At 32.3% G+C, this 25080-nt stretch overlaps 1 long non-coding RNA gene across 4 annotated transcripts in view; it reads left to right on the forward strand.

Annotated features, from left to right (window-relative positions):
• Positions 1–7983: 7983 nt before the first annotated feature.
• The window catches only part of LOC132306262 (uncharacterized), a 42088-nt gene continuing 24991 nt past the window's right edge, over positions 7984–25080 (forward strand). For 2 of the 4 annotated variants that reach the window (XR_009481889.1, XR_009481891.1), the window contains exons 1-6: positions 7984–8350; positions 9362–9446; positions 10428–10514; positions 10625–10719; positions 16219–16245; positions 16457–16610. This is a non-coding gene — a long non-coding RNA (uncharacterized LOC132306262). Of the gene's footprint in view, positions 8351–9361; positions 9447–10427; positions 10515–10624; positions 10720–16218; positions 16246–16456; positions 16765–16788; positions 17961–25080 lie in introns of those variants that run through there. The other 2 variants (XR_009481890.1, XR_009481888.1) reach the window with 2 other exon arrangements.

The following is a 25080-nucleotide window of genomic DNA, read 5'->3' on the forward strand; positions in this document are numbered from 1 at the left end:
CCATTTTCAGCCGGCCGAACCCTAATCATCAGCCAGCTAAAAAGACCATTTTCCTTAAAAAAGCTACTGGAATTGATCTCGAGCATATGTCAACCGGCTGATGGCTCTCATCAGCCGACCGATGTTGCAGATAGCAGCAAAAGCTGCTACTGCAATGCATAGGAAAGGTGCTCGGTCAATCCCAAGACTTTATATGCATTTTATATGATCCGAACAAGTTTTAAAAACGTTCCCTAGCCTCATGCAAGCATCCAAAACATGCCAAATCAAAAGGGAACTCGAAACTTGCTCTCATGCATGAAATTTCCATGAAATTTTCATAAGTCATCCAAAAATAATTCAAAAGTTAAAATCTATGTGTTTTGTGAGATATAATCATGCACGTATACTTAAAACAATAAAGTAGACGCTCTACAATGGCCTACGGCCTCATGGCATGTCATACATAAAATTTGACCCTTCAATGCATAAAATCTCCTAACTTTTATATGCAACAAAGAAGTTAAAAATTAGCATACATATCACATAAGTGCCTTTGACCCTTAGCCTCATTACATACACGTCCTAAAAGTATCAAAAGGTGCACTTAAGTGCACATAACATAGTTTGAACAATAAATACATGTCTTGATATTATAAACCAAAAAGGGGCATGATATGTGTGATGACCCAGTGGGCGGGTGCGAGACACTGACAGGCTATCACACTGGTGAGTTACGGGTGTACAATCTCACATCACCTGGAAAAGGGAAAGGTGAAGTGCTTATATGTAGGTGTGTCACTCGAATTGGTATGAGGCCTTTTGGGGTAAAACCCAAGAGCAAAACCATGCGGGCTCAAGCCCAAAGTGGGCAATATCATACCATGTGGTGGAATGAGTCGTTACAAATGGTATCAGAGCCTAACCCAGCCGAAAATGTGCCGACGGAGTCGTTGGGCCTCCAAGGGGGGTGGATTGTGATGACCCTGTAGGCGGGTGTGTAATGGGCGGGTGCGAGACACTGACAGGCTACCATACTGGAGAGCTACAGGTGCACAATCCCATATCGCCTGGAAAAAGGAAAGGTGAAGTGCTTATATGTAGGTATGTCACTCGAATTGGTATGAGGCCTTTTGGGGTAAAGCCCAAGAGCAAAACCGTGCGGGCTCAGGCCCAAAGCAGACAATATCATACCATGTGGTGGAGTGGGCCATTACAATATGCTAACAAGTGCATATTCCATATAACAAAAATACTCTAAGTAATCAAGCAAGCCTAAGAGTGTTGTGCATCCCACAATAATGCTTCTTTACCTGAAAAACAACCCGGTAACTTTAGGGTAAGTAGACAAGTTTACTCGTAGGGAATGAGCATATATAAATCTAAATTTTATACAACTTGCAATTTGATGTAAACAATTCATAATGTTTAACCGACATTGGAACTTCCAACACAATGCAATAAGATGAAATCTTACAAAGTTTTTAACTTGGAAATTTAAAGTGCGAAATCAAACCAAAGTGGATACTTGGATAACGCCCAAATTAAAACCGTACTCTTGGGATCACTTTAGGGCAACTAACCCATGGGTACCTTCCCCTAGTGTGCACTATAGTGTAGGGAGCTCTCTATCTCCCGTACTTAGACCAAGTTCTAACCAAGTGAAGTTCTTGATGATATCCCAAGTTTCCAAAATCAACAAGTTGAGCAACAAGTCATGATATGTGATAAAAACACAATAAAAGCTCCATGAATTATATGACTAAATCATTAGATCAATAAAGTAGAAATTAAATAGACTAACTAATTAATTTCCCTAGATTTCAAGAGTTGTTCAAATGATTCCAATTTAATATATAACAGTGAGTAAGTCATGGTCATGCCATATATCAAGTCTAAAATGGAATACAAGCACAGTACAATTAAATAAAATTTAAATCAATTTAAATTACTTAAATCTCTAAATTTAAAAGCTCATTTAAATCATACCAAATTAATATACAACAAGGTTCAAGTAATGGCCATGCCATATACCAAGTCTAAAATGAGTTACATACATGCTACAATTAATCATTAATTTCTCAAATTTGTATAAGATATGCATATAACTTATACATCACTATAAAGGAAATTAATTCACTTAGATAATAAACTATAACACCCCCTACCTCAATAGAGAATTGAATATCTATAATCTAAGGCAACCAAGCTTAAAAATGGAAAACCAATCAAAGGTTTTATAGAGAAGAGTGAGAGGGAACTAAAGTATTCCAAGCTTAAAGGTCTAAGGTGAGTGAAATGAGGCCAAAAATGAAGTCAAAAGCCTTGAATCAAGCTTTGCTTCAATGGTAGTTAAGTTAGGGCTTGAGAGGAAAGAGATGAAATGAAAAAAAGTATAAACCCTAAGCTAAATGTGGTGGAATCCTCCACTCACTACGTGTTCTTACACTACTTCTTACACACACACTAATGTAAGACCAAATGTGAAGCCTACATTTATCACAAATCACTACAACAAATTTAGTCTTTGGCGACAAAAACTATAGCGACAAGTTGAATTTGTCGCAATAAAATGACCTTTTGTGACAAAAAGTAACTTTGTTACCTTAAGCTAACTTTACTCGACAAAAACTAAATTTGTCACAAAATGTTGTTGCAATATCTACCCCGGGAATTTCCTCACAGCCTGCTATATGGAGGGAAAGGGTATGGTGACAAAATTGATTTTAGTGACAAATATATTGTTACAACTAATTACAAAATAGCGACAAATATAGCTTTGTTGCGATTAACAAGATTTTAGTGGCAAATATAACTTTGTTACAATTGATGGCATTTTAACGACAAAAATTATTGTCGCTACAAACAACCTTCTAGTGACAATTGATGTATTGTCGCAAAATATTGAGTTATTGTGACAAATATAGCTTTGTTACAATTGATGGCATTTTAACGACAAAAATTGTTGTCGCTACAAACAACCATCTAGCAACAAATGATGCATTGTCACAAAAGATTGAGTTATTGTGACAAATATAACTTTGTCACAATTAATGGCATTTTAACGACAAAAATTGTTGTCGCTACAAACAACATTTTAGTGACAAATGATGCATTGTCGCAAAAGATTGAGTTATTGTGAAAAATATAGCTTTGTCACAATTGATGGCATTTTAACGACAAAAATTGTTGTTACTACAAACAAGCTTCTAGCGACAAATGATGCATTGTCGCAAAAGATTGATTTATTATGACAAATATAGCTTTGTCATAATTGATGGCACTTTAATGAAAAAAATTGTTGTCCATACAAACAACCTGTTAGTGACAAATGATGCATTGTCGCAAAAGATTGAGTTATTGTGACAAAACTCACTTTGTCACAATTAATAGACTTTTAGTGACAATAAGTGACAACATATTGTCACTAATTATTTTCATTTAGCGACGATAAATTTTTGTCCCAAAAAACTACACTCTAGTGACAAAAATTATCTTTGTCATCATTAATAGATTTTTAGTGACAAATTTTTTGTCGCCAATTTCTATCTTTTATCGACAAAGGTTATTTCGTCACAAAAGAGTAAATTTTTGTCACAAATTGGCCTTCTGCCACCATATACTTGTTTGGGAAATAATAAAAAAAAATTAAAACTTATCATAAGGTATGTTTTTAATATATAAAAGTCTGTGTATATATATAAATATATGGTAAAGTGCAAAAAACTCCCTGAATTATGTTTGAATTTGCAAATAACCCCCTTGAATTATATTTTGTGTCTAATACCACCTATTGCCAAAAATGCCTCAATGTTCTAATAATAAGTTAATCATTTTATAAAATGGTAGTTATTATTATTTTTTTAATGATAAATTAATTCTAATAATAAAGCTAAGGGGTTATTTGTATAATTCATATTTAAATTTAAATAAGAGAATATATATATAAAAGATTTATTAATTGGGAATAATTATTTTTATTTTATTTTAAAAATCATTTGTTTTATTTAATTGAGTACTTAAATTAATTATCTTATTTTAATTAGATTATATTTCTTTAGTATATTTGTTGAATTGATATGGTATTTTACTTTGTGGAATGCTATGATTAAATTGTCTATTTGATTTGTGTGTATTTATGTTTGCGTGAATTGTTTGTTAATTATTTGTAATTATTTTATTTTATTTTATTATTTTATTTTAATTGGATTGGGCTTGAGAGAAGTGTGACCAATGGATGTGGTCTTGGACTTGAAGGAAGCCTTGTTGGGTTAATTAATAAGTGTCCATGGTTATAAAGATATTTAAATAATTATCTTTGCATAATTTTATATATATATATATATATATATATATATAAATTATATGTATATAAATAGAATTAATTAATAATTATTATGAAAGAAAATATATATACATATATATATTGATATATATATATATGTGTGTATATAATTTAATTAGTTACGGATTATCATGAAAAGAAATATACATACATATTATATAATATATGTGTATATATATTATTTAAAATAATTATTATTTCTTTTATTTGGTAGTCCTAGTAGGAGCAGGATTTGGATTTTAATGTGTATAAATATACACATAAGGCTTTAGGGTTCAAAGTTTACACGAATAAGAGAGGTAAAGAAAGAAGAAGAGAAAGTTGACAAGGAGGAGGTCGGATTTGAGAAAGATGACGTCAGAATTGGAAGAGACGATCAAAGCTTGAAGCATTGGTTTCGTTTCGAAACCTTCAAGCAAGTTATTTTCTTACTCTACTCTTAGAACTTATCAGAATTTCACTTTGAGTATCAGTGTTTAGATTAAATTTTTTTGATTAAATCAGAATTAAATCAGAGTATTAAAAACAAGTTTTATTATTATTTTTATTTTTGAAATTGTTGAATTTTGATTATATATATAGGTTGTATATATTTAAAATCAACTATATGCTTGATCTATAACCTAAGAGGGTTATTTAGGGTTTATAGAATTTTTGGGATTTTTTTGTAATTTTATAGAATTTTATGGTATTTTTTTATATTTTTAAGAATTTATTATATTTTATTTTCCTATAATTGTTGAAAAATTATATATAAATATATACTATTTATATAGTATTATATATAAATATACACACACTAGCGTCTATGAAATTTGCGCCTCAATAGGGAATTGATCCAATGCGGCACGACATAGGTAATAGTGTATACACGCAGATCTTGAGCTTTGGATGGTGATGATGTGGGATGGATGATTCAGTGTGGTGCGATGTATGGGATTTTGGTGTTCATGGTCATCTGGACTATAGAAGTGGTCTGGTCAATGAGAAATTGATTTGGTGTAGCTCAGACCATGGAGAACGGTGCACACTCAGATCTTGACCGTTGACTTGTTCTGGTTAACAAATAAATTATTCGGTGTGATCGTGCTCATACTAGCGATTGAGCTCAACATATTATTTTTGACTGCTTTGTTACTTAAAATTTAAACAGTCATAACTCAGTCATCTTAAATCGAAATTGGGTCATTCTTAACCTCAAATTTAAGGATTTTTTGTCCTCTTTCCAATAGTATAAATTTCATTCTCAGATTTTCATCATCTTAAGAGATATTTACATTTTAGTGAGATGATGTTGGAAAATTATTTAAACTGATATAGAGTATTTATGGGAAACCATTTATGACGATATTTAGTAGCATTTAATTTGCGTAAATATCATTAATTAATAGTTTGGTGATGGAAGGAATTATATATATACTTAATTATATATGTGTATATATGATTTAATTAATTTATGTTTAGGATGGAAGGAAATATATGTGTGTTTATATATATATATATATATATATATATATATATATATATATTCATTAATATATATGTATATATGATTTTAAATAATCAAGAATTATTACTGAATGTATTATACATATATATATTGTATAATATATGGGTATATGTATATATCATTTAAGATAATTAAATTATTATTCTTATTTGATATATATTATATTAGACTGGTTATTAAATTAATCTTATGCATATAATATGCATGAAATGGTTATGTGTGAATTAATTTATTATTAAGTTTAAAGTTGATACATAGTTGAATTATAGGCATGGATGAGTTGTTATAAGTATAAATATATTGCCTAAGTATTTGTATGAATAAAGTACATAGGAAGCATTGCTGAGTTGTTAATTTAAAAGTATAAATATATATACTTAAAGGCACTACAACAAATTTGTTACTTCTAAAATGTAGGATAAACTTATTTCTATGTAATTCATTTAGTATAATTTTTTTCTTACTATAGAAATTCATATTTTCAGTTTACTAGATCATTCCAATCGAATGATTTACGGTTGCCAATATGTCTCAAGGAGACAAAAATGTATCATTATAAGGATATCAAGATTCAGTCTTCAATTCATATTTTGTCACCAATCCTACCTAATTCACATCTTTATTGGTTCTTATAATAATAATAATTATTATTATTATTATTTTTGTTGTAGTTGTTGTTGTTGTTGACCCTTTTAAAATTTAACTCTTTATTACTCAAAATTTAAGGGATAGCAAACATTCTCTAAATTTTTTCTAAAAAGGTTGTCGAAAGTTTTGCTATATTATTTATCAACAACTAATCTTATAATTTTAGGACCCTACCCTTCTTTGTATATAGCTTTCCTTCTCTAATTTATAGTCATGCCTAATGCATGCTTATTATATTATGACTAAATATTCCGCATACCCTTATTAAATTATATAAACTCTTATTGAATTAGTTAAACGTTTAGACTCAAACATTCATAATTTCATAATGCAATACTATTGAGTAATGAAAACTTAAAAAGGGGGAAAAATTTATTATATCAATTCTTGAATAAATTTATGAGATAAAATTTTACTTCTATTTATGGGTATAAATGGAAGATTTAGTGATTTGGGACTTAAATGGAAAAAATATCTATCAAAAGTAGGACTTATTGGTCATGGAAATTTTTTAGGACATATTTGTCTTTCAATGAGAGAAATAGGACTTGGTAGTAAATTTCTCTTTAATTACTAATAATTTCATGATTTTAATTAGTACAGATATAAATCCATTATTGTATTTGTCAAATGGGTTCCTCTGAGTTGTAATAGAGGTACAGGGGCACAATTATATAAATTTTTTTAAAAAAAGATAGCGAATAAAACTTAATTTGGTGTTACCAGGAGAAGACTTAAGAAAGCTACTCTGTTAGATACAATTCAACATGCCCAAGTTTGTAAATAAAAAGTAACATAATAATTCCATCTTTATTTATTTGAGTCAATTCTATTGATAATGAATGAAATTTACACTCATTGGAAAGGGAAATGGCAAAATGACTTGCACACACCATTCACATACCCACTTTGCTTATTTGGAGACTTGAACTCCCACTATTCACTTTGGAAGATACAGAAGATACCACTAGACCACAAGCCCCTTAATGTACTATAAGACTATTATGCTACGTTTGGTGTATATGAATGGAATGGAATGCAATGCAAGTGGGAATAAAATGAGAATGGGAAAGGAATGGAATGACCATACTCATTTAACACTACAAGAATTAAGGGTATTGGTGACAGTCCTTTAGGGACAATAGAAAAACTATCCCTAAAGACACCCCTCTTGGGGACAGTCCTAATTGTTTCGTCCCTAAAAGACCCCTTTTGGGGACATTCTTAACCTTTCTGTCCCTAAAAGACCAAAAAAAGCCCGCTCCAATTTTGTGGCGGCAAAATTTAGCGTCATATTTCTTTTGAGACAGTAAACTTATTGTCCTTAATTACCTACTTAGTGAGAGACTTTTAGAGACAGTACAAAAAACTGTCTCTAAAGACACTTGTTTTGGGCGGTTTTCAGGCCCAAACAATTTTCATGCAGCTAGTGGGAAACTTAGCGCTAGATAAATGAATTTTTTGACCTTAAAAAATGACATAGTTTTTGTCTATAGGTTTATATATCCTTGCCCACGCAGAACCCTCTGCATAACTCTGCGCTCTTTCTCTCATCCAAGCCCTAGCGCTCTCTCTCTGCTCTCTCTCTCTCGCGTCCAAGCCCTATCTTTCTCTTTCTGCTCTGTCTCTCGCGTCGAAGCCTTATCTTTCTTTCTCGATCTGCTCTCTCTCTCTCTAGATGAAGAAGATGCCGACAAGATGATGTTGTAGCTTTGATATCGCCTCCCTATTCGGGTTCTCTCTCTGGTTCGCCTCTCTATTCGAGTTCTCCCTTTGGTTTGCCTCTCTATTCGAGTTCTCCCTCTGGTTTGGACACGACAAACAACCATTTGGAGCGCAATATCCTCAATTTGGAGCAAAAAAACAAGGTTTTATTTATTTATTTATTTATTTTGGATCTTTCTGTAGTTTTTTTTATACAAATATTAATAACTTTTGAAATCTATTTGTTGTTTAATATATTGATGCATCTTGAACTTACCAGATCCTCTACCAAATCTAAGTTTTTTTCATCAAATATTTCAGACCATCAAAAAGGGCAAAGGCACATGTTAGTTACTCAGCCTGTAATTGCACTTTTTAACACAACTCTGTTCCTTTCTATTCATTGACATTGTAGCTTCAATCTGCGGCTTAAACCCCAAAAGTACTCTCAATACTCTTCTCTAATCTAAACATCATATTATTACTAAAATTTTACATTTTTCTTGCTAAACCCATCTTTCAATGTATCCCATTTCCCAGATCTGTAAATTAGGGTTGTATATATATATATGTATATATATATATAAATATATATACGTATATTGTGTTGAATGTTTCAAGTTTTGTGCTTTAATTTTTCGATTATTGATTTGAATCTAAGACTCATGGGTTCCGTTATTTCATTCTGAACTACGTAATTTTTATTTAGGAACGTCATGTTTTCGGCAAAGATTTGAACTTTATAATGCATTATTATTTGTTATTGTGTGCTTTTCGTCATCTTCTTAGCAAAGATTTGAACTTCAAAATGTATTATTGTTTCAGTAGTTGTTAGTGTGTGTGTGTGTGTGTGTGTATTTTTTTGGGGTTTCATCTGAATAGTGACAACTCAATAGTGAAAAATATAAATTTGAATATACCTTCAACTGGTCTCAAATCACTATATATGATCCCGATTATACATACTTGCACTTTGGCACTGCATAAACTGATACTTAGAATAACAGTTCATCTCATTTTTTTCTTCCTTATTATGTTAAATTGGTACTTTACTGATAGCTACCTAAACCATCTACTGATAAACTATAGATCCACAATTAATTTCTAATGTAACACATTATTTGTATGGTTGTATTGTATCTTAATTTTAATTATTTATTTATTTTTTAATTCAGGGCGGATGAGGAACCTATTGATACAAAGAAGCATCTTGAAGAGTCTTGCAAGCCGAAGTGTGTGAGACCTTCACTCGACTATAAGGTGCTTTTCGATTAACTATCAACTAAAATTTCTATTGCATTTCCAAAAGTTCACAAATATATATATATATATATATATATATATATTCCTGCTTACAATGTTTGTAGTTCCTTGTCAAAAAATATGTTCTCAGTTCTCTTATGTGACGGAATCGGTTGTTGTCTATAGACTATAGTAGTAATTCTCTGAGGAATGTTATCACATATGTAGGAAGATTAGAGCATCCTATTTATATGCACAAAAAACATTAAAAAAAATAATTTATTCATTTTTTGCTATTAAAACATAAGGATCTGAAGTGGAAAAGGCACGCATTTCTGAAGCTAATTCCATGACTACTTAACTGGTCAAAACAAGAATAATTGGACCAATTTCACTGGTACTTATTTAGCTGCACCATTTTGTAAATTGGGGCAACAGCATTATCCATGTTATTAAGCAATATAATTACACAACTAAGAGTTTAGAACCAGTAAATCGTCTTCTCCGGAATCCACTCGGCATGAATATTTTCCAAGGAAATTTTAGGTAACATTTGATTCCATATTCAGAGTGCAATCTTCTTGAAATTCTAGGCTTCAAATGGAAAATAGAACAGAATCTACCTTCGAATCATTTATTTGAAGTACAATTTTTTTTTTTTTTTTTTTTTTTTTTTTGGTGCAATGAAAATTCTTTGAATTTTATGTATAAAAATTAATTCTCAATTACATAAAGACGAAGGTTTTAGCTCCAAATCTAATTGCCACTTAAAGGGAAAACAAAACAGATCATCCCATTCACATTTAAGTATTACATAATGCTAGAATGGCTAAGTAGTTAGCGTTATATACTATTGAGGTGGGCATACTATTATATACTATTATACCCAGAATGCTTTATTTTTTTTTTTAAAGAATATGATGGATCATGAATATTGGAGAGTTGCATTTCTTTTTCACTGTTAAAGACATTTTATAAATGTTTTGACTTCTTTTACAGGGCTTTTGTGTATGAAGTGCTTGGGTGTTAAGCTGTTGGAAAGAACTATTTCATCTCTACTTAGGTCCCTATGCCATATAAAAAAGGGTAAGTTCCTATATGTGATTAGTGTTGGATTCTCTAACCAAAAAAAATGTGGCATAATGAAATTTGATTCTTGAATCAAACTAATAGTGACACATTATGTAAATCCACAGAATTAAAGATTGCAAACTCTGTACATGAAGAATCAGCATCTTCACTCAATATTACCCATCTGCTGGTTGTACCATGCCCTTCAGATATCATAGAGGTACAATTATAGTCATCACTCATTTTCTAGTTGTAGTTGTCTTTAATTGTCTGCTAGTTTTTTTTTTTTTTTTTTTTTTTTTTTTATGCTTTTTAATGTGAAAACTTGTTTGGTTCTACGAATTCAACTTACTCAAAATTTACAACAAGCCAAAACTTCAGAATCCCTTCAATTTTTTGTTTAAAGAAAATTGTTCATCATTTTACTAAATGAATCAATAATGTAAATCCTTCAAATAATGTGTAAATGAGAATGAAAACAATACATAAAACCTTCAGCTTCTCTGTTTCACTATTCAATTGTAACATTATCAAGTATAGTAGGTAATATGGTTTTATTGAACTATAAAATTTATATAGCTAAAACAAAATCAAAAAATAAACAGCATGTTCTCAAACTTGTAAGAACGAACTCACCTTCTTTGAGACGGCCCTGGTTTTTCAAGCTAGTGCGTCCTGTGATGAACCGAAGATTAACCCGATTACGAATCCAGATGCGGAAGCAAAAGAAACAAGATAATGGTCTCTCATGGCATATCACACCTCTAAGACCCTAAGATGACCTTCTATGAGGTCACGGAACCCAAAGGAATAACCGAAAGCGAAAGTTAGAATGAAAAGGTCACTTGGTACCCTATGACACCGCTGACAACCAAAGGAGCAAGATTTAGTTCAAACTAGACCACATATGCCGTTACGTGGTCCAAACATGATTTACGAAGTTGAATATAAGTAAACCAATTGGTACAAGCCTGAAGAGACAGCAACCAAACAAAATCAACAAGGCAGCTCCATTTCGGTCGACCGAAATGGAGCATCTGTCTGCCGAACTAAGCCTGAAAAAAAAAGAAGAGAAAAGAGCTCTCAGTTCGGTCGACCGAAGTGACAAACCGGTCGACCGGTTTAAGGCTCGAGAATTAAAAAATGAGTTTCGGTCAATCGATGTAGAGAACCAGTCGACCGAAATAAGCCTCGATGGTGAAAATGGCTACTGGAGTTGGAATTTTTGCTAAACAATGAAATCCAAGAGAGGTTCGGTCGACTGAAACTGGTCAAAAACGTGAAAATGAACCTACTATGCACCAAAACTGAAAAAGAGACATTAAGCCTCACTTGAATCCCCTATTGCATGATCAAACTTAATTATATGCTAATGTGTGATGATGTGAACATGCACGCAAGTGCAAAATGGTATTCTAAGCATGCTACAATGGCCTATGGCCTTATTACAATTCATTTGCAAAATTTTACATGCCTAACCTCTAAGGTTGGAAAAAGTGCATTTCAAGGCAAAACTTGGAGTTTACATACATACACTTGAACGTTAAAGTTTGTGGCCCTTGGCCTCATGTCATATATATCAAATATATCGCAAAAGGTGTACTTATGTACACATTACATATTTAGAATCAAATGTACAAGTTTGTTATACAAAGTTACAAATAGGATTTCATGCCAACATTTTCATGAAAATAATACTTCAAGTATACGAAACTTCCATGGCGTAGTGTGCATCCCAAATCAAGGTCCCTATACCTGAAAAATGTCCCCACTATGTGGGTGAGTAACATAAAGCTACTCGTAGGAGATGAGCATGCATCGACTTAGCATTTTACAAAATTATCACTTTAAGGTGAAATATGTCAAAGGGGCTCATGCCACCTAACGTCTATGACAGAGTGAGACTCAGGGAGCAGCCTAAGCTACTCATGCAATTGAATTGAACCACAGCATACAAATATACATGCTCAAGTATGCAAGTCAATATTAAAACATGATATACGATATATAAGCATACATTTACAAGTATACTAAACCATATTAATAAGTTATGCAATGTCTAAGCATGCATATACCAATATACAATTAACATGGAAAACTCATGAATCAAGTATACAGGCACAAGTATATTAAGCTAAATGAAGTACACATAAGGCAAGAATACACGACACAAGCATACATAATGAAATCCGATTGCACAAATCAAACATGCAATGCTTAAGTATACTAATTAGGGTTTAGATATATAACCAAGGATACAAGTTCAAATATACTAAATGAGATCTAAATACATAAAACAAGTATACAGTTTCAAGTATACTAATTGAGATCTAAATACAAGAAGCAAGTATACAGTTTCAAGTATACTAAATAGGATTCAAATACCCAAAGTAAGCATTAATACTCAAGCTACAAGTAATCCATGATTAACAACTTGAAATTAAATGCGAAATCAAATAGTGGAAAGACTAGAATCCTTGGCTGCGGACCAATCGAGTTATTCCGGGTTACTAGCCTGCAAGGTACTACCCAATGCGCACGTGTATAAGTTATTCCGGATAATTACGACCCACAAGGTACTACTTACTGCGCACTTCAAATGACTTAGAAAACTCACGAATCCGTATTAGGGCCAGACCCTAGCCATCACATGAACATCATCCTTACAAGCCTCCAAAAACAATAAGTTCAAAACTTATGCAAAATCAATAAGTTAAACCAAACTTATACATTTCAAATAATGTCTAGGAATCAATTTACATGCACAAGTAAGGTTGAATCTACACAAACCATGTCCTAGAGTTCAAGTCTACAATGACATTCACAATATCGAATCTTCAGTGTGCGATTCGTTACACGCTACGACAATTTCATTTCAACATTAAAATGCAATCTCATCCAAACGATCCCTAATTCAATTATGTTAAACAACATAGTATGGTCACTACACAAACCAATTCAAAAACTAAATTGGTTCATTGAGACAACAACATAGAGTTTAATTGAAACATGGTAATTAAATCTCTAGATTTTCTAAAACAATCCCAAATGGCCCCAAAAGGATATATACAAGTGAACAAACCCAAGTCACTACCATTATCAAGTTAAAATTTAATCAAACTAGTGGAACCAATATTTAGATTTTAATTAACTCATTTAATTCAAAATCTCTAGATTTATAAACTTATCCAAATGCTCTCAATTTAACATAGGTTAGAGAATATGCCAAGGCCTATTTTAATATCATATTACAATTTGATTTCATGCTTGTTTCAACTATGTGAATTAAACTTTCATAAAAGATAAATATTAAATAAGTTTTGCAATTCTTATTCAAATGCTCCAAATTTAATATATGTTACACAACTCACCAAGGCCTAATTTACTAGCATGCCACAATTTAATTCTAAACTATATACCATTATTAGAATTAAATCATAAACAAAGAAAATAAATAAATTAAATTCTAAAAACTTGAACAAGGCATGCTCACAAGTTGTATATGCTTATAAAACAATTAATACAACAATAATATAAATCTAAGACATCCCCTACCTCAATTTGAGATGAAAATTTCAAAAGCCACCAAATTGGAACTGCTCTGAATTCGACGAAACTCCTAGGTTTTGTCGGGGACAACACGATCTACATGAACCCCCAAGAAGCCCCATCAAAATCACAACTTGGCTTCAAAACCGAACTCAAGAAATGGTCAGAAATGAATTCTAATAAGGAGGAAAAGGTAGAGCACGTCGAGGGAAACGATAAACGTTAAGGCCGAAGAGTTTTCATTAAGAAAATCAAGTGGAGGAGAAGAAAGAATGAAGGCAGCCCCTTGGGCTCCCATGGCTGCCGGCCAAGAGGGTGAAGAAGATGATGTAAATCTGACTTTTTGACTTAAGACCTCCTATTTATAGAAAATCTCAAAAAGTGCCTCGAAAGGTCCCGTCGGGTCCGGAAAAGTGGATTTTGAGTAGATGGGCTCAAACGGTGAAACTCTGTGAACGAAAAAGATTCAAAATGAGAAAATATAAATAACGGAAGAAACGACATCGAAAACTGAGTCCCGAGCAGGGAGATATGCCCCAAACAAGTTTGGCGGCAACCGGGTCCAGAAACCCTGAAACTGGAGAAAAATGATCAGAAGAAAATTCTATGAGTACACAACTCGACGAAATATGAAAATGAATCCCGTACAAGGATCTAGGCTCAAAACAAGGTATTTTGCAATAACTTTCGTTAATTGCACAATAGCCCCTATAAAAAGGGTTAACTGCAAAACTGTCCCTGAATGAAAATATCTTCTAAAAGATATTTTCTTAGATGCCCCTGAAATAAAATATCTTTAAAAGATATTTACGAAAAACATCCCAAGAAAAGAAAAAGATTCCAAAAAACTATACATCCATACCCCTATGAACACCGGGAGCAACCAAAGTACTTTTCTGCAAAAGTAAAAATACGTATTTCGTGGAAACCACTTAGAATGATGATACGTAAAGTCAAAAACTAACTTCGAACACAATGAGTGAGGTTATGCCAACAAAGTGACAAATGGGGAAAAGACAAAATAGGGAAAATGACAAAATAAGGAAAATGACAAAAAGTGAATAGTGTTGAAAAACGAAAAATATGAAAATGACTCGGTTCTCAAAGGAAGTTGTCAATCCAAAGAAAAGAGTCTCAAAAACCATTTCCAAGTACTCAAGATGACACTAAACGATGAAAAACTGAACTCAGAAAAGAAATTTCAACGAAAAAAATTCATCCGTAAAATCCTGAGGAAAAAGGAAAGGAAGAAAATGACCGGGTCATTACATTCTTGGTAGGTACATACTTTAATTCCAAAAGAAAACTGGAGGAAGCCAGCCACAACAGACACTGATTGACTATTCAATTGACAAATCATAAAATTAGAGGTTTTTTTCCTTTTTCATTTTTTTTTTCCTCTTTTTTTGGGGTCAACTCTAATTATAAAAACTATGCCCCATCCATGATAATAACAGACTATTCCATTGAATGATTTGGTGGATTCATGGTTTGAAATTTTAAATTCTAGTTTTATTCATAAATGTTAGTGACACTGATATAAAGTAAAAAATTGTAGAAATGTTAAGTAAATTGAGCTGGAAACTTGCAAGTTCAAAGATAATGACTAATAATTTAATTAATCAACAGATGACTTTGAAATTCTTAGTAAAATAATAAATGGGCTCTTCAATCAAGGCAATACAAGAAACTTAATCATAACAAGAACATACTTATTATCAGGCAAAAACAAATTTTAACTTATCAAAAAAAAAAAAAAAAATACATAGGAGTAGAAACAATTAAAGCACACTAGTTTTATGGTACATGCACTTGGCATACATTCACTAGCTAAATGACTTCATTCATATGAGATAAAGGCAAGGATATCAATAATTATGATGAGTTATGGTATATATTGGCTAAAAAAAAAAAAAAAAAAAAACCACTTTGCATAGAAACTAAAAATGAAAATGCAGAAAATAATGTGAAGAAAGAGGTAAGGATTTTCTATGAGGGTGTTTATTTGTAATGAATATACTTTTTATTTATTTACTATTTTTTTTTTTTTTTTTGATGGTTCCATGTTCCTACTTTTCTTCTTTGATTTAGTATTGATATTCATTATTTAATCACTAATAACTTTTATTTTTCCTTGTGCGTGTGTGTGTTTGTATCCTTGGACTTGCAGATCGCATTCTAAACAAAATGGGAGAAGGTTAGTTTTTCCTCTTCATTGAATTATCATTATTTTAGATCGTACTTTTTTTTTTTATCAGGTGTTATTACTTCTTACTTTGGATATATTCCATTCATCCTATCCCTACTTTTACTTTTTCCTTAAAAGAAAAAGGACAGCAGAGGGAAGGGGAGGGGCCTTATTAACTGTGAACATTCCTAATTTAATTTATGGCATGAAATAATTGCAGAGACTTTTGGGCAAGTCTTGGAGTGTTTGGACTACGATACGAAAGAACTCGTGGCAATTAAAATTGTACGTTCAATACTCAAGTATCATGAAGCTGCCATGATTGAAATTAATGTCCTACAGAAGCTTGCCAAGCATGATGTTGGTGGCACCCAGTAAGCATCTCCTTTTCCTTTTATTTTCCTTTACTGGTTGTAACGTTTAAAGTGATATTGGTATAAGTGGTATCATTCTTTGCAATTGTGTGCAAATACGGAATTGGTTTGACTATCATAATCATATTTGAATTGTAACTATTTATTAATACTTTTGCAATTTGATCGATTTTGACAGGCAATGATGTTCCTTCACACTTGAATATTCTGTGAGTTAAATAATTTTTTTCCCATGGGCAAAGTTAAAAATTTGAAGATATAAACAATAGAATACAATAGAAGCCAAGGCTAATGGACAAAACAACATAGACCACTTTAAAAAGAGACACCATGCCCCTAGAGCAAACCAAAACAAAGCAGCAAAGCAAAATACCAGCAACAAATGACCACAAGCATTGAAGAAGTAATACTAACAAACAATGCCTATAGACAATAAAGATAGCTAGCATCTACCTAGGAGGCACTAAACGACCGGCCCAAAGCACCAACAAAAGCAACTCCAGCAAATCAGCAATAGAAGCCCACAAAACAACTAGCATCTTTCCAAAAAGCACCATAAAAACTGCAGCAATGTAGAGTGAAGCCAACTGACAAGCAGGGCTACCTCTTGCTAGATCAAACCCAAATAAAAATTAACAAATAACAGAGCACAGAAGATCAAAGACACTGCATCATAATTACAACTACACCATCAAGCACATACCAATAACTATAATTCCCATCGTCTATCCCTGCTCCCATTTAAATTGCCCCACTGCCCAGTTTATTTAATTTTTTCAATAAGCTAACATTATATGTTGATGTGAATAATACTTACCAGTGTTAGAATTGAGGCAAAACCAACCTAAACAAAAATTACTAATCAAATCCCACCCAAGTACAAGTAGGGATGGCAAATTCCCCATCTCCGCCAGGGCCCCGCCCCATTTATAGCTGGGATGGGGAACCTTTTAGCTAAACGGGGATAGTGATGGGGACAAGTTTTGAATCCCCGCCGGGGCCGGGGCCCCCGCCCCGCCCCGCCCCGATTAGGTGTGAAATTATTAAGATACCCTTGCCCATGTTATTATATTTACCAAACTAGCCTATACTATATATATACCATCTATGTTGAAACCTTAAAACCTTGTCCTAATAACCCAAGTCGCCGCCTCCTCCTCTTTTTCTTCTCCTAAGATTCGATAACAATGTCGACTGTTCCCGTCCTTCCGAATCCGTCTCCGGCATCGGATCTTCCCCGTCCTTCTGAATCTGTCTCTGGCATCAGCTCTTCCCCGTCCTTCCGAATCTATCTCCGACATCGTCTCTACCCCCTCACAGGCATCGGTTGAAGAATTTTTTTTTTGGAAAGTGGTTGAAGAAATTCTTGTTCTACATGTCTTCTCTTCCCTTTCCATCACTAAGGACTTCACTATTATGAGGTGATTGTATGTGTGTGTGTGTGTGTGTGTGTATTATAGATCAAATCATTTTGTTTTTGATTGAACTGTGATTTTTAATTTTTTTTTATAATTGGAACTGAGATTTTTTTTTTTTTTTTTATTTACAATTGGATCTGAGATTTTTTTTTTTACAATTGGAACTGAGAATCTTTTTTGTGATTTTTTCTTTCATGTATATGTGTGAATTGAGAAGCAGCAAAACTTAATCGGGGGCGGGGGTGTTGGGGACGGGGGCGGGGAAGATGGTGGCGGGGCGGGGAGGGGATAGGGGTGGGATTGAAAGTTTTAACGGGTATGGGGGCGGGGACGGGGGTAAAAATTTTGGCTGGGGATGGGGATGGGAAATGTGGTTCCCGCCCCACCCCGCCCCATTGCCATCCCTAAGTACAAAACATCCAGTAATTTAAGATGTTGGAAAAACTTATTAGAGAACTTCATAATAAATCTTAATAATGCATATATATATATATAAATATTTATATATATATATATAACCTCAATTTCTACACCAGATTCATATTCTTTCAATCTAACCTCAATTTTATTATCAATTCATATTCTCACAATCTAACTCACAACATCAAAACTAAAAAGAAATACAAACTCACAATGAGTGATGAAGTTGAAGAACTCATCGAAGACCTTTGTTTGCCTGGTGCACTTCCGTGATGGTGTAGATTAGGGATGAAATTGTCTTGTACTTGTCAATGTTAAATTTTCATGATCAAAAAATTTACGAAGATTAAACTTAATATACCGAAAATAGTTGGAAGATTGAAACAAAATCAGATCTGATCTGATGAAATTGCAAAATAAAATTATGCAATTAAAACATCACAAATGTATCCTTATACACATGCATATACATATGTGAGACATGATATGCAGAGAGAATTTTGAATCTCTTACCTCTAGAACTTTGTAGTGCGACAGAAGGCTCATTCAAACCCTAGGTGAGACTGAGAGTGATAAAATAAAAAAATAAAATAAAAAGAATTGAATATAGTAGCAGATCATAATAGTGAGTGTTGACATCGGGTTAGTGGGCTTACGGCGCGGGAATTTTTTTTCCACAAGGTATAGGGAGGGAATGATATAAATTTAAACTCAATTTTGGCTCAACATTGACAATGCAACAAATTGGTCGTTATAATTATGTAGGTTTTTAAAAGAAAATTGAATATGCAATTAAGTGCAAGCCATGGATATAATATTTAATGGCTTGCTCAAAATAAGAGGTTTAAATTAGTACTTAATAAGGTTTACTTTTTATGCATGTCGTTAATTACAGGTCATAAAAACCCTTTTTTTTTTGTAGTGTATTATCACCAGGATATCAAGTTTTCTAAAATACTCTTTAAAAATTTATTTCAGTTTTCAAATTATATTCTCATTTTTTCTTATTCTTATTTATTTATTTATTTATTTATTTTGCAAGTTTCACATTGATTGCAATCTAACTTCCCTTTTGGATTCAAATTTATTTTGGGATTTTGATATGTGTATGCGATTAGCATCGTGTAATATTGGATTCAGATATTAGCATTTTGATATGTATTGGAATTATCATTTTAGATTTTGGATGATTTGCATATTTTAATATCTAAATTCTTAATGGAATATGTGTTTTATCTTCTATGTTTAATTATCAAATATATTGATTTTGAGTGATATGCTTAGATCTTAGTTTAGATTGTTTAGTTTATTAATATTTTAATTTAAGTTATAGGTTCTAAATTTCAAATAGGTGAAAACAAAATTATATTATTGTATTAGTTGCACGATATATTATTTTGTCACAATATTTAGCTTATAGTGACAACATATCTATCACAACGTGATAGATATATTGTGACAAAAGATATTTTGTCGCAATAAAACAACTTTTATAGTGACAAAATATTATCGCAACATGGTATATATATTGCGACAAATGTATTGATTCATTTTGTCACAATATTTAACCTTATAGTGACAATATATTTGTCGCAATGTAATATATATATGGCGACAAATGATTTTGTCACAATATAATATATATATATATATATATATATATATATATATATATTGTGACAAATGATTTTGTCACAATAAAATAACTTATAGCGACAACTAATTTGTCGCAACATGGCCCATATATTGCGACAAAATTTTTGTCACAATAAAAATAGCGCATATCGACAATAATTTTGTCGCAACATGTTATATATATTGTGACCAAAATTTTTGTTACAATAAAGCAGCTTATTGTGACGGCCTTGGTTTTTCAAGTCCAGTGCGTCCTGTGATGAACCGAAGATTGACCCGATAACGGATTCGAATACCGAAACGAAAACAGAAAATAAGATTCTAAGAAGTCAAAGTGACCTTCCATGAAGTCGTGGAACTCAATGAGAATTGTTGTGGAAGTAAAAGATCAGAAAATAACAATTAAGCCCCTAGGGGCAAAATAGCCATTTTACATGAAAATGGCGTCCCTAGAATGTATATCATTCCCGAAACACATCCATGACTTCCCATGAAATCACGGAACTCAAAAGAAAGTAGCAGAAGCGGAAAGTAAGAAAAAACTGGGCAAAAATAACACCAAAGGCAAAATATGACCTTTCAACGGCCGAAAGTGCCTTAAAATACAATAAATGAAACAAAAATGCAAAACCTATAACAAAATGGTATTTGGCCCTTGGCCACACCTCATACATGATCATAGAGACCCTATGAAAGAAAAAGAATGGAATTCCCACACCTGATGCAAACATGGTGAAGGAAGGACTTAACATTTTCCATTATTTTCATAATAAACCTTGAAAACGAAAGTGCATAGAATACATATTTGATGTCATTGCCCTATGGCCTCTACTCATACATGTCAAATATGTTGAAAAGAGTGTACTTATGTACACTTTACATATATGGAATCAAAGATACAAGTTTTGATATACAAGGCTACAAAATGACATTTTATGCTAACATTTGCATGAGATGGAAATTTAAAAACTACAAGTCATCCAAGGAATGATGAGCATCACGAACCAAGCCTTTGTACCTGAAAAAAATCCCCAGTAACTTCGGGGTGAGTAACATAAAGCTACTCGTAGGAAATGAGCATGCATAGACCTAACATTTTACAATAATATTACCTTAAGGTAAAACAGGTTAAAGTGGCTCATGCCACCTAACGTCTATGTCAAAATGAGACTCAGGTAGCATCCTAAGCTACCTTAGAGCATTTCTAGCATAAACTACAATATTTATGCAATTAAACGATATAGAAGCATGCTATACAACGCAACAAGACATAGATTCTCAAAGTTATCAACTTGAAATCTAGAATACGAAAACAACAAAAGTGGGTCATGCAACCTAACGTCTATATTCTAAATGAATCTATAGGATCATTCCTCAGCCACATTAGAACAATATAACACAAATCGCAATATCGATGCAATTTAACCAACATTGGAACTTCTAATACAACACATAAAGCATGATTTCTCAAGGTTAATATCTTGAAACTCAAAATGGGAAATCAATTAAGGAACAACAAGTTACGATATCATCTACTTATCAAATTGAAATGAAATGTGAAATTAAGCAAAGTGGATACTTAGACATCATGCCAGATCAGACCGACACCATAGTTACTTTAGGGTTACTAGCCCATGGGCAACATCTCTATGTGCGCACTAGACTATAGACGAACAATCCCCCGTACTAGAACCATGTCCTAGCCTTAGCCAAACAACGACATCCCCAAATTCCAAAATCATCAAGTTATGCAACAACGTATATAACGACATGTATATACAAGATAATCAATTATCTACTACGCAAAACCAAATTTGGAAACACATACAATACATGCTCTAAATCCACAACTACTATGGCATGACAAATGTCGAATCTTCAGTGTGCGATTTGTTACACGCTATAACAATGTTACTCAATATTGAAAACGTAAACTCATTAATCTAAATATAACAACAATGTTATCCAATGCTCAAAATGTAACCAAGTGAATGTACAAGTCCAAGCCCATGATTTAAACATAAAAACAACTTTCAAAACACGATTAAATCCATAGAGCAATTATATATAATTTAATTGAATAAAATAATAAAATTCTTTAGATTTCAAAATAATTACAAATGGCTTCAATTTAATACATACCAAAGATAATATTCAGGTCATTACAATTATCATATCAATACTTTAATTAAAGTCATGAATAGTAAAACAGAAATTAATTAAATAAAAATAATAAATTTCTTGATTTCAATATTCATCCAAATATTCCCAATTTAATATATTAAAGAACATATCAAGTTCATCACTAATATCAAGTCAAGGTCTAACTAAATATCAAGTCCTTAATTAATTCTACACAATATACAATTATGTGAATTAAATTTTTAACTAATGCCTAATTAAATTAAATCCTAGATTTTATGCATAAACATAGTATAAGCATCAAAAATAATAAATCACATACTACATAAACCTATAATCATCTCCTACCTTAATTGGAATGAAAATCCCAATTACCACCGAAATGAAATCACCCCAAATTTTTGGTCCGCGAGACAGATTTTTCAACTTGTTAACTTCAACTTGAAAAATTCATAAAAAAATTCAATTTTAATCCAAATTGTATGAATTCAAAGCCCAATGAAAGCTTAAATACTGTAATTTGATAATATCAATTTAGTTTGACAAAATATTATCCTAATTAAAACAGTTTTGACCCCACAACTTCGAAACAAATTATGTCCAGAAAACACAATTTCAGCCTGTAGCTTCCAAATTTGAAAATTCACGAAAAAATCATTTGACATCCAAATTGGGCAAACTTAATTTATTTTGGAAGTAAACATATGAGAGTGTAAAACTGAAAATTTAAGCCATGATCTAATGTCAAAAGGTTAGCGAAATAAATCATCTAAAAATATGTTTTCCAGCTGCAATAAAAATATGGACAGCTGATAGTTTCAGATTTTTAATAAAATTTAGACATGCTCTAAAATCCTGAAAAACTTCCGAATAGTGTAAGACCTATAGGGGAAGTTCCAGTAAAAATTTCAAGGCAATTGAAGCAACATAGCTCCATATAAAAATTCATTTCCTGACCAAATAAGGGAAAGATTTAAATTTCCAACAACTAGCTTGCAACTTCAAAAATTCATAACTAATTCATTTTAAATCCAAATTACATGAAACTAAATCTAAATAGAAGCTAATTGAATATATTTTCATATTCTATATTTAATTTAACAAGATTAATTTCAAGTTAAAACAGTTTAAAGGAAGAATATAAGTCCTTCTCTTCTATGCATGCAAATCACTCAATAATGACATAAAAATACTTCAAAATCATAGATCAATAGGTCATCATACTCATACCTCAAATAGAGTAAAACCCCCTACTTCACTAGAGAATTGAATCGCTAGATACCAAAGCAAAACTAGCAGTTAGGCTAGATCCTTTAAAGGTTTTGTAAAGGAGGATGAGAGGAAGCTTTTCTCTCCCAAGCTTAAGATCAAAGGATGAGTGGAAGGGGCAAAAAGTGAGCTCACAAGCTTAAGCATCAAGCTCCTCTAATGGTGGCTAGGGTTTTTGGAGAGTGGGGAAATGAAATAATGAGATGAAGTGTGAGTGGAGGAATTAGAAATCCTCCACTCACTATGTGATCTTACACCATGGTCAACACACACAAGTTTTGGTCAATTGCACAAAAACCCCTCTTTAAAACCATAATCCCAAAGTGGCCCAAAAATAATTGCAAGACTTAATTTGGAGCATACACTTGTCACTCATCCAAGCATCCATTGTGGGCTTAATCCTAAGCCTACACTTGTCAACCATCCAAGCCAACAAGTGCACATATCCTAGGTCAACAAGTGGTTCAATCTCCACCCTCCACATGTCATCATCCAAGGCATCAAAGTGTCCCCACATAAATGCCAACAAGTGGACCAATGAGAATGTGACACTTGTCACACTTTTCAAAAATTGCAAAAAGGTCCTTTTTGAAAATAACTTCAAAATTAAATTGTAAAATGGTCCCTAAGACGAAAAATAATTACTTTTCATAATTACACTAAAACCCCAAAAGTTTAAGAAAATTACCAAAAGTTATGCATCTATGCCCTTTATAAGAAGAGTAAACATTTAGCATATTTTTATACAAAAGTAAAAATGTAGATATCATAAAAATTAAATATCATGGATGCATGCAAAGCCGAAGTCAAATCCAAGGGCAAAAAGTGAGGCTATGCAACGAAAAAGGAAACCGGGAAAAGACAAAAAGTGAATAGTGACGAAAAATGAAAAATGTAGAAATGACTCTGTCCTTAAAGGAAGTTGTCAATCCCAAGAAAAGAGTCTCAAAAACCATTTCCGAGTACTCAATATGACACTAAGTGACGGGAAACCAAATACAAAAAAGAAAAGACAACGAAAAAAATTTATCCGTAAAATTTGAGTAAAAAGAAAAGGAATGAAAATGACTGGGTCATTACATTATAGTGGCAATATTTTTGTCGCAACATATGACGTATATTGCAACAAAAGATTTTGTCATAATAAAATAGCTTATAACGACAATTTTTGTCACAAAATACTATACATATAGTGATAAAAATTCATTTCGTCACAAAATAGTAACAATCAGCGACAAATTTCATAAATCTCGGAGGTTTTAAGGCGACAATTTTTGAACATTTTATGAAAAATATTTTGTCGCAATTTTTTGCTCATTTTGTGACAAAATAAATTTTGTCGCAATATACATTACCTCTAGCGATAAATCAACATTTGTCACAAACAACATATTGTGATCGGCTCCTAACGACGACCTGGTAACAAAAAATTTTTGTCGCAATAATCTTATCATGACAAAATATGTACTTTTAGAGACAAATTCGTTTGTCGCGAAAGACCAAATTTGTTGTAGTGAATCCATGGCTCCTCCCCAGGCTTAATCCTAAGCCTACACTTGTCAACCATCCAAGCCAACAAGTGCACC

Source organism: Cornus florida, unplaced genomic scaffold (assembly GCF_030987335.1).
Source record: "Cornus florida cultivar Cherokee Brave unplaced genomic scaffold, ASM3098733v1 CherokeeBrave_3.0.0_Hap2_Chr05, whole genome shotgun sequence".
Classification (NCBI taxonomy): Eukaryota; Viridiplantae; Streptophyta; class Magnoliopsida; order Cornales; family Cornaceae; genus Cornus; species Cornus florida.